This window comes from Procambarus clarkii, chromosome 89 (assembly GCF_040958095.1).
Source record: "Procambarus clarkii isolate CNS0578487 chromosome 89, FALCON_Pclarkii_2.0, whole genome shotgun sequence".
Taxonomy (NCBI): Eukaryota; Metazoa; Arthropoda; class Malacostraca; order Decapoda; family Cambaridae; genus Procambarus; species Procambarus clarkii.
In genome coordinates, this window is record NC_091238.1 from 13149388 (window position 1) to 13161475 (window position 12088).

General features: G+C 40.0%; 1 non-coding gene across 1 annotated transcript; it reads left to right on the plus strand.

The window, feature by feature from the left end:
- Positions 1–9079: 9079 nt before the first annotated feature.
- Positions 9080–9198, plus strand: LOC123773499 (5S ribosomal RNA). Its single transcript, XR_006774838.1, has one exon. It is a non-coding gene; the product is annotated as a 5S ribosomal RNA (ribosomal RNA).
- The last annotated feature ends 2890 nt before the right edge of the window (positions 9199–12088 follow it).

The window sequence follows — 12088 nt, forward strand, 5'->3', positions numbered from 1 at the left end:
GAAACCTGTACGAAACCTGTTTCGCAAGCTAGCTACTAACGAAATCTGTACATCTTTCAGAAATCATGGCGGCTTTGTATACATTTATTAAACAGTTTACGAGCTTCGAAACTTCATTATTCAAAGTTATAATTATTATTTTTATTATTTTCTACCACAAACGTGGCCACACATTTACAATGCTTACCAGCATATATACATTTTCTTCTGTCCTCCATGGACAGGGTTAGAGATGTGTTAAACATATAATTCAAGGGTTTATTGAACAATCAACCACAGAAGGTGATTCGGTGCTTTTAAAATGCTAAGCTAACCAATTATTAGATACAATATCGTAGTATTTCGGAGCTCATTAACAGTTTAATAAATAAGGCCGAATAGAATAGATTCGGTATAATAGAATACCTTCCTGGCCAGGTTAAATAATCCCAGGGACGATCCAAGCTACCTCATACAATGATGTGATGAAATTCACTTTCCTATCACTGGCCTCAGGGCAGATGTGATGTGTTCGTCCCAATGTTCATGATTTATGAGAATGAAATATAAATGAGGTATTGACATTAATGAGTTTTACAACTCACATGATCCGCATTATTTAAATATTCTGCAATACGTCCGGGTATTTTTTATTATTATTATTTCTAATTGAAACCGTGGCATGAGTAATGAGGGAGCTGAGTATGTGAAGGTTAGAGATATATATCATGTTTGAAATCATTAACTTCAGCCATCAGGGAGCGAGGACCTAGTACACACACACTAGAAGTTGAAGGGACGACGAAGTTTCGGTCCGTCCTGGACCATTCTCAAGTCTCATTCTCAATCGACTTGAGAATGGTCCAGGACGGACCGAAACGTCGTCGTCCCTTCAACTTCTAGTGTGTGGTCTGGTCAACATACTTCAGCCACGTTATTGTGGCTCATCGCCTGCATAGTACACACACCCTACCAAAGTTATAAGGTGGGCTTAGCACCCTACTAGAGTTACAAGGGTGGGGCTCAGCACCCTGCCAGAGTTACAGGATGGGTTCGGCTCACTAACAGAGTTACAAGTTGGACTTAATACCCCTATCAAAGTTACAGGGTGGTACTCAACACCCTACTATAGAGGTTGAGGGTGGACTCTACACACCACCAAAGCCATTGAGAAACTCAGCATCCCACCAGAAGATTATTATTAATTGTAGGGAACATAATAAATGAACTAAACTTAACTGCCTCCCAAGTCCAGTGACGGTCAAGGCTAAGGTTGCGGCTGTCGGGGGAAGACCAACATCTGACACGTCATTGGCCGAAGTCCTGATGCGGGTTATGTCGGTCAGTTTGAAGATCTATCTGTCTATCTGTCTGCCTTTCTATTCGTTTGCCTGCCCGTCTGTGTGCTTGTCTGTCCATCTGGTACCTGTCTTTTGTACAGGCATGTTCGAGCTTTGTTCTAGAGTGAACTTATATTTGGTGTTCACTTATATTTGCGTTTAGGAAAAGTCAATACAACATCTATTTATTTGAATGGGAAAAGGCCAACCACTTTGGATGGTAGAGCGACGGCCTTGTTTCTTGCAGGTCGGCGTTCAATCCCCCACACCGTCCAAGTGATTAGGCACCATTCCTTCCCTATCCCAAATCCTTATATCCTCTTCCCATCCAAGTGGTATAGTCGTAATTTATTTGCGCTTTCTCCAGACGTTGCCTTATCGTGAATGACAAAAACCTCTCACTATTTACGACTCGTGTAAGATTTAATTTCTTTAGGTCAGTGTGAAGAAACTGATACAATGTCTCTCGCCAGTGTGGTAAGTAACTTACCATCTTTAATATGTACGCATGTGCGTACACTGTACCTTTAGCTCTCACTGTACCCTGTACACTGTAGCTCTTTTAGACAAATGTCAAAGCAAAGTTTGATGGAAATATCTGATATTTTTCATGCTTTGGCGGGTAGTATGTGTTTTGTTTTATGATTGGTTAACTCAGAAAAAAACAATTTTAACCGAGAACAAGAATTGTCTGATGTTATGGGGGGTTGGGGGTTGGGTCAGTCTTTTTGCATGGGTTTATATTTTATATAGAAACTTAAATCACATTATCAGGAATTGTAATCATATCTAATACACAATGAAACCACAATAGCCTGGTATATCTCCATGAGAAATGGAGATATATTTTCGACTTGGAGCAGGATCGAACCAGCGTCCTGGGTATCCCTCCAGATGCATATACCTAAACCCACGGACAACAAAGATTCTTAAAAGCTACTCAGCCTGGACGGCCGTCGTCCAAACCCATAGTTGTTAACAGTTAACAGTTGTTAACACAACTGCACAAAAGGTCTCACTTTTAACAAACACCACAACAGTGTTAGTCACCGTTAATATTGTATCCCGTGAAAACCTGCCTGATGTATGTTAATAAATTCTGTAGTTGGTTCATTAATGTCATAACAAGCCTTGGGTAAACGAAGGCCCGAGCTCAGCTCCTGAGCTGATTAAATATGCCTCTGCAACCCTTCCGCAGCCGCAGCCGCCGCCCGCAGCTGCATAATGGATGCATAATAAATTAATCATATTTAACATAAACGCTTATATTGTATATATTGTACAAGTACAGATACCAGATTTAAGCCTGAGACTAATACCAGACTTAAGCCTGGGAAAGATACTAGACTTAAGCCTGGAACTGATACCAGACTTAAGCCTGGGACTGAAATTATCTGCTCCGTAATTCTCCGTTCTCCAAGGGACTGTTGTGATTCTCAACATTGCCGTCATTTTTCTTATTTTACCTGATTAAAGTCTGAAAATGTTCTTGAAAATCACTCGAAAACTTCCTGCCATTCAAAATGTATATATTATAAAACTCAACCCATTACGACAATTCATGTGTTACCAAACAACAGTGAAACTTAAACTTATATGTTCAATTTAGAGAACTTGTTAACCTTTTCCCTGCCCTTCCCTTAACCTGCCCCTCCCTTAACCTGCCTTACGCGTTCCGGTATTACCCTTAGCACTTCCCTTTGCCTCTAGACGTTTCCCTTCAACCTTAGACGTTGCCGTTCATCCTTAAACGTCCCGCTTCTGCCTCAGATGTACCCCTTCACCCTTAGGGATCCACTTCCACCCTTCCTAACGTACCCTATAGTCACCCTTTCCCCCATTATACCCCCTGTGAACCACCCCCCAACCCCCACCCCGTCCGTTACCCCATATTTCTCAGCGGGGCCTCCCTAGTACCCTCCATTGTCACACTAACAATTAGTTGAGGTTCATAGGTCGAGCCAATTAGGCCGTACCCGGGGCTAACAACTGGTCTTTTACGTAGAATAGAAAGGAGCCGAGGAGGTTCGCCGCGTTAACGACTCGACACCCGGCAACGGGACAATAATATTATTCATTCCATTTTACGATGATGTCTGAGAAAGGTCCAACTAGGGTAGTAACAGTGGATCCTAGGGGTAGGATCAACAAGGTCAGTACATTAGGATCCTGTGGTAGGATCTTGGATTGTAGTAAAATTGAGCCATTTAGAGATAAGTCTAAGCTCACGCTGTATGATATGGCAACCTATCTTATTACCAAGGATAAAATATCTGAAATCCTTGTGCTGTATCCATATTTCGCTCCCAGTAGATAAATTACATATGAGATTAAGAAACTCAGTATTGTGAAGACTAATAATAAACAGCAGCTCCCCTATGACTGTAATATCTCCATTGATCAAACAATTATGTATTAGCGATAAGACCTACCATTAACGTATAATGACTTACTGTAAATATATAGCTCTTGAAATAGAATATTCTCTGTAACTAGCTGACATTGTAACTATAAGGTGTGAAGGATTTATGAAATTGTTTATGTAATAATGTAAGATGAGGTCTGATAAAGACCTTTTGTGTCCTCTGTAATGCTTTTTGCGCTACCGCTCACAGGATGAGTATGGGGTACACAATAAACTATCCGCCTCCGGCTGCAACAATCAAAATCAAATCAAGTAGGTCAGTACATAAGGATGTTGGGTTTAGGCAAGGCAAGAATGCAAGAGATCATATAAAGGAATTAGCTTGTGTAAAATATTCTTATCCCATTATTTGCATACTGATTTTAAGCAGACATATGGCAACTAATTAAATAATCAGCGTCTTTATGGCAACAAATTATGATTCCTGGCTCTGTTGCAAAATAATATAAAAAATAATAACAATTATATTATTGTTATTAATATTAATATTAATAATAATTATATGAATAATAAAAATAATAATACTCATAATGCATCAGAAAAACTAGAGTTTTCTGGACTTTCACTTGATGCTTCTGTTCACCTAGCACTAAATAGGTACAGGGAAGTCAGTCCCCTGTGGGTTGCAACCCAGAGCTGAAGGTTCAACCCACGGTGAAGGTCAGTTGTTAACCCTCAGAGGCAACCTACATAGGCCAATGAGACTTCCTCTCCCCCTGACAATACGAAACCATTTAATAGAACCACAAGTGTGGGGTATCAGTGTGCCAAGGACCCACCTTCGTCCCAGGCGTCGAGAGGTACAGCATTTAGATTCATTATTCGCCAAAGCCTCCTTTTGCAACATCACAAAATTCCAGACCACTTCATTATCTGTGATTTCATGAATCCCTTCAAGAAATCTGTTACAGGAGTCATTGTAACTCACACGAAGGGTAAAACCTTCAAGTTTAACAAGCTTCATTGTAACTCACACAAAAAGGCAACACCATTAAGCTCAAGAAGACACAATGTAGGACAGATAACAGGTGTCTTTTTTTTCCACACACAGGGGTAATAACCCTTTAACCTCCTGTTTGTCGAAGTCCCAAATCCCAAGAGGGTATTTCTATTCAAAATTCATCTAAAAAAACTTTCCAGGAATAGCTGGGGGGGACTTTTAACTGGCCAATGGTCTCCTGTACACGCCGAGGCCACTAGAGATGGTTGCTCTCAGGTTAATTCAGGAGTATGATAAGCAAATCCAATTAATATGAAAGTAGTACCCAACAAATGTTAGGTGCTTAGTTTAATTATCCCTGGGGATTATATAGTACCTGAGACCATTATGTGCCACGTAACTTCTCTTAGCCAATTAACCCATAGAATATATATGGGAATCCTTAATGAGCTAAACTGCTTTCTGTCACACAGCTGAAGCATAAAGGAGACGATCATACGGAGTCAGCAAAGCATCTCCGTAAGCACATCAATCAATCCTGATCACCTCATCCTGTTAAGGCATGACTGACTGGCATGCCTTTGAGCATGCCAGTCAAGGCTCGCTGACCATCGGCATAGTGACTTCCACTCACCAATGAGATATATTTATTTATAAATACAAATATGTTACTTATCACACGGCAATTTAATTCTTTATACAATGCTATTTTATGCAGGTTTAAACGATTAATAATAAAGAGGCGATTTGATAAGTGTTTTCATTAATTCAATATAAAACGAGTTCATAATTTGAGAGTTGAAATCAAGGGTTATCTATCAAGTTACAAAATGACTATTATCAATAGAGTTATTCATAAAAGATTCTAATGATGAAAAATGAGTTACATTCACGTACGAGAGTATCCCCCCAAAACTTGTTTTAATTACTATAATTACATAAGAAATTACAATATATATATATATATATATATATATATATATATATATATATATATATATATATATATATATATATATATATATATATATATATATATATATGTCGTACCTAATAGCCAGAACGCACTTCTCAGCCTACTATTCAAGGCCCGATTTGCCTAATAAGCCAAGTTTTCATGAATTAATGTTTTTTCGTCTACCTAACCTACCTAACCTAACCTAACCTAGCTTTTTTTGGCTACCTAACCTAACCTTACCTATAAATATAGGTTAGGTTAGGTTAGGTAGGGTTGGTTAGGTTCGGTCATATATCTACGTTAATTTTAACTCCAATAAAAAAAAATGACCTCATACATAGAGAAAAGGGTTGCTTTATCATTTCATAAGAAAAAAATTATAGAAAATATATTAATTCAGGAAAACTTGGCTTATTAGGCAAATCGGGCCTTGAATAGTAGGCTGAGAAGCGAGTTCTGGCTACTAGGTACGACATATATATATATATATATATATATATATATATATATATATATATATATATATATATATATATATATTTAATATAGTAACATTCCGACTTCTAAACCTTGACGATACCAGTAGTGTGGCTCACAATATGTAAACAAGAGTTGGCATTAAAGGTCTTAGCTGTAAATGCCACTAGAAGTTTAGAATGAAGGTGTGACTTTTAAAACGAGTCATTACTCTCCTCTCAAGGTTTAACATTTAAACCTTTCAAATACCACAACAATAAAAGGTCACAAAATCGGTCGTAATTCGCAGCCAAACATTTTTTTCCATTGTAAACATCTAAGTAGTTTTATATTTGCAAGAAATGTGGTACATTGTCATCCCGGCTTGGCTTCTTCTTTTGAAAATGATTTGAAAGAACAGTATTAGTAACTGAGTTTTTTGTTGTTGAAGTGTATGATTATAATATAAAGGGAAACGTCATAGAACTCGTCAGTAAGTAGATATATCAGCCCGTTATTTCATTATTGTTTGAGGTCAGTCGGAGGCCTAAGTCCCACGCTTAAATAATTCCCTTAAAATTTTTTTTGATCAAGTGAGAAATAAAATTATGATTCTCTCGTCTATTTGAAATCTGGGATGTTCACGGAAATGATTTACAGATTTATCGATGTAATTCATACAGAGTTGTGTTACAATGCTGTTCTGTTTGTTAAAAACATGATATTTTTCTGTAATCTTCAATAAATTAATAAAAACTGTAGCAATCATTATATATTGCTTTTCAATCAAATTTAAAGTTGATATCAACGAAGAGGTCAAGGTGTTTCACTGTTTAATTACATTTAAATTCTTGATTTCTTTAACATACTCAGTAAACACAATACAAATCTCTCTCTTTTTGAGCCCATTTCCAGTCTTGATGAATCTCGGTTTCTTAATGACTATTTATAATATTGCCATCATTGAGGCAGCAATGGTCATCCTACATCTCAAGGTCATCCACCTGGCGACCTCTGACCTTCTGCCTCGTCCACCTTGCACTTAACGACCCAACTACCTACCCTGCTCGCATGGCCAAACTTGTTCGATACGAGAATCAATCATTCCCCCCCTAATTGGCTCTTTTATCAATCCGGGCCCCACGGACCATCGTAGAGAGGAACACGAGTCATTATCAGAGAAAATTTGCTGAGATGTTCCACTGAGCACTTTACAAGACGGACAGAACATCAAAATACAACGTATACATTAAGCGGAGGGAATACAATACGTAGGACCACTGAGAGGTCATATAATGAGAGGCTGAAAAAATACAAATAGATTCACTGTATGAATAAAGTAATTGGGAAATGGAGGCTGATTAGACATTCGTAAAGGGGATAGATACTCAATGTGGATAAAGAAATTGAATAAGGAAGTATGATAAGAGACCAATTCAGTGTATGAATTGATTGATGGGCGTCCCATTTCTCCACGTGATCATGCTATTTTGGTGATATTATGGTGGTCATGTTATTTTGTTATATGTGTCTCTGTAATATGAATTTATCTCCGCTCATTGTATCCACTGTACCTCATCTACCACACTAACTCCTAATATCTACTTAATGCACCCAATGCCGTCATCTACTTACCGTAACTACTGCCAATATTTTCGTAATGTTACAAAAGAATTCATTTATATTCCCTTACTGAATTAGGATAATTTATGTATCATCTGCGACTACTATCTCTTCCAACTTCTATCGAATGACACAGCACACACCCTGTATCCACTGACTCTGCCCACATGTATCCACTTTCGTGGCCCACTTAGTATTCACTGAGTATCTATCTCTTATATCCACCCAACTCTATCTACGGATACAATTCACCTTCTTTATCCAAGTACTATACACAAAACATGTGTCCCATGACTATTGAAAATATGTATTCAGTGGCTGTTCAAAACATGCATCACTCACTTTACTCCCCTAATGTATCCACTGACTCCAATCACCTCCTGAATTCACAGACTATAACCTGTACCTGTAATCACTAACTGTACCCTGCACCTGTAATCACTGACTGTACCCCTGTATCTGTCTGTACCCATTGACTGTGCCAACTATTGTGGCAGATATAGAGTGCTGGAAATGTGTGTGTGTGTGTGTGTGCATAGTCCACCTTGCAGTGTATTACTTATCTAATCTCTACTGAAGATTAGCTAATCGGCTGGAACATGCAATAATAAATTGGACTTTTAGATTAATTAAGCTTAATTACTCAGTTTTTGTACCGTATGATTCCCAGTCAATCTTCTCATGATTTATCTCTCGTGATTAGTAATTTTACTCTCCTTCTGTATGCTGCCATTGCTGCTTTTTTGCAATAAATCTATGCATGTTTTGTTAGTGTCTTCATACTGTAGTTTTGGTCTTGTGTTATTTACTGGGGGGGGGGGTTATATATATTACCACGACCACAATCACCTTTTCATCTGCCTCTAGAATTCAAGTTATGGGCTATTTAACATTTTTTTTCTGTTTCCGTAAAGTTTCAAAAATATCCATTTCCTGAACCACTTGGGCTGGACGGTAGAGCGACGGTCTTCGATCATGCAGGTCGGCGTTCAACCCCCGATCGTCTAAGTGGTTGGACACCATTCGTTCTCCACTCCCCGATCCCATCCCAAATCCTCATCCTAATCCCTTCCAAGTGCTACATAGTCTAACAGCTTGGCGCTTTCTCCTGATATTTCTCTTCCCTTTCCATTTGATAAGTAGGGTACCTCCTTGCCTTAGCTTACTTACGTTATCAGTTATCAGGAATATCCAGGTAAATATTGAATTAGGATTTCCTTGGCGAATTTCTTTTCTATTTTCATACATCAGTTATATCAGGTTCATTTACGTTGATCCTTTAATTCATCTGCTTTGTTTGAGATTCCATCCTCATTTATATATACTACATTTTTGTGGATCATCTTAGATGAACTTAGGCCAACGGCCATACCACGTCGAGAACACCGCTTCTCGTCCGATCAGCGAAGTTAAGCAACGTTGGGTTTGGTTAGTACTTGGATGGGTGACCGCCTGGGAACACCAAATGCTGTTGGCAATAATGTTTGGGGAGCCGGTCGGTCGAGCGGACAGCACGCTGGACTTGTGATCCTGTGGTCCTGGGTTCGATCCCAGGCGCCGGCGAGAAACAATGGGCAGAGTTTCTTTCACCCTATGACCCTGTTACCTAGCAGTAAAATAGGTACCTGGGTGTTAGTCAGCTGTCACTGGCTGCTTCCTGGGGGTGGAGGCCTGGTCGAGGACCGGGCCGCGGGGACACTAAAAAGCCCCGAAATCATCTCAAGATAACCTCAAGATAGATTGTTTACTACATTGTGTATTCTAGTTCTCTGTGGCTTTTATCTCCAGCTTTGCTCACGAGTTGGAAATGAGTGATAGAATGTGTGGAATGACCCGTGTGCTGAAATTGTGATACTGGACGAGAGAGGTAGATATCGTCCATAGCTCGGTAGGGAAGTAAGCAGGGAATAGGAATTGGGTCAAAAGGTGGGTGGTTAGTGAGGAATAACTCACTAGTGAGGATGGTTAGTTAGATGGAGTGGGTGGTTAGTGAGGACAGGGAAGATACTCTTGGATAAGTCGGGCCATGGGCAGGAATAGTACTATTTGCAATAGTACTATTACAATAGAAGATATATTTATTTATGAAGAGAGAAGTAAAGAGAGATTTATTATGAAGAGAGAAGTGAAGAGAGATTTATTTATGAAGAGAGAAGTAAAGAGAGATTTATTTTGACAGGTTGTAGTGGTGATTGAAAGGTGGTTAGAGTTTGTCAGCTAATGTGTGTGTGTGTGTGTGTGTGTGTGTGTGTGTGTGTGTGTGTGTGTGTGCGCGTGTGTGTGTGTGCGTGTGTGTGTGTGTGTGTGTGTGTGTGTGTGTGTGTGTGTGTGTGTGTGTGTGTGTGTGTGTGTGTGGTTCACGTACGCAACACGTAAGCAGTATAACCCAGACCCACCCACAGGACTAAGGTTGGACGAGGCAATGGGTACACCTGGTTAGTCACCTGAGATGCTGGGATGACCTGTTAAGCGGGTGGGCCTGCCTCAGGGCGATCCCGGGAGTGAAAGAGGATCCAACTGTCGGATCGGGTCGGGGAGGACACCCTATAGGAACTCCACTGATAAGGACGTGTCTTAAAGTGAGAAAAACCTCGAGTCAGACAGCCATAGCACAGATACAAAAATATTAGGACAGAAAAAAACAAATTACCGTGTATGATTCTAACTACTGCAAGAACAATGTAAAAAATATCCAAAGATTAACAAAAGAATATTACGAAAATGGAGTTGATGATGGCGAAAAAGAACAAATACTGTCATGAATAGATAGATCAATCATGTTGCTGCTTCATTTACACACTTACACACATTCATACACACATATACCCCAACCCCCCCACACACCTACACACACCCCCACACACAGCTGTGCTCGTCCCTCCACATAACCGAGCAGCGCCAATTTACATGCAGCTCACCAGCATCACACCGCTGCCAGCTATTTTAACAATGGCCAGATGTTATAGCACATCTCTATGTATTCTCATAGAGTTATGAAAGGTCCAGTGTTACTGATGCATGCAAGTCTGTCCTCTGGGCGTCTCGAGAGAAATACTGATGGCCTGCAGGAATGGAACGTGTGCGTGTGTGTGTGTGTGTGTGTGTGAGAGAGAGAAAGAGGGTGTGAGAGTTGAGGTAGGAGGGGATGGAAGGAAGGTAGGAGGGGTGGGAGAAAGGAATATGAGGGAAGGAGGTAGGAACGGAGGGAGGGAGGGAGGGAGAGAGGCAGTCAGGCTGGGAGACAAGCGAAATTAATATTGAAGAAAACTTTAGAGCAACGTGAAAACCATAAAGGGTTTCATACATCAGTTATATCAGGTTCATTTACGTTCATCCTTTATTTCATCTGCTTTGTTTGAGATTCCATCCTCATTTATATATACTACATTTTTGTGGTTATATCCCTTCATGGTTTATATATATATATATATATATATATATATATATATATATATATATATATATATATATATATATATATATATATATATATGTAATGTGTGTGTGTGTGTGTGTGTGTGTGTGTGTGTGTGTGTGTGTTCGCGCCTAAGTCTTGGTGAACAAAGACATGAACTGAAAGAAAACGTGTCCAACCATTTCCGTACCGCCTGGTGATCGAACCCGGGGATCTTCAATAGAAGTCGAGAGCGTAGCCACTGCACTACCGAGAACATATAGAGTTGACTGAGAGCATACGAGGTGAAGGGTCAACCACGGAAGAGAGAGAGAGAGAGAGAGAGAGAGAGAGAGAGAGAGAGAGAGAGAGAGAGAGAGAGAGAGAGAGAGAGAGAGAGAGAGAGAGAGAGAGAGCGGCAGGTATTTAGGGTAGGGGTGATGCGTCTCTATCTCCATCTTTACTACCCTGAATATTGAGCGTTTCGCAAAAGCGACTCCGTGACGTCATAAATCACTCTCAGGGTGTTCAGAAATTCTGGTACCTTGAGTACTCACAGGAGACAGGTGGTATCTGAAGTCCCAAGTATAGAAAACATAGATATTTTTAAGCCCTTACTTCCCTAGTATGTTACATTAGTAACGATACTTACCATAACGTAACAAATGCAACCGATAAGGACGGATTGTAGGGGTCGGTCGTCTTAAACTGATCAATGCATCATGGGGCTAAACTGTCTTGATGCTGCCAAACGAATCAGATTACTGAGAATTAGTCCAGGCAGACCTAGTGAGACACTTGTGTACTCAACTAGTTGTGCTTCCTGCAGTTGAGCTTCGGTTCTTTGATCCTGCATCTCATCCCTCATTCAACTGGTCAGCGTTGCAACGCTTGCAGGAGGATTAGGAGGAGATCTGCTAGCTGGAGAAGGGTTTGAGACGGTTAGCCAAAGCCTCCTCCAAGCCGCTGTCGA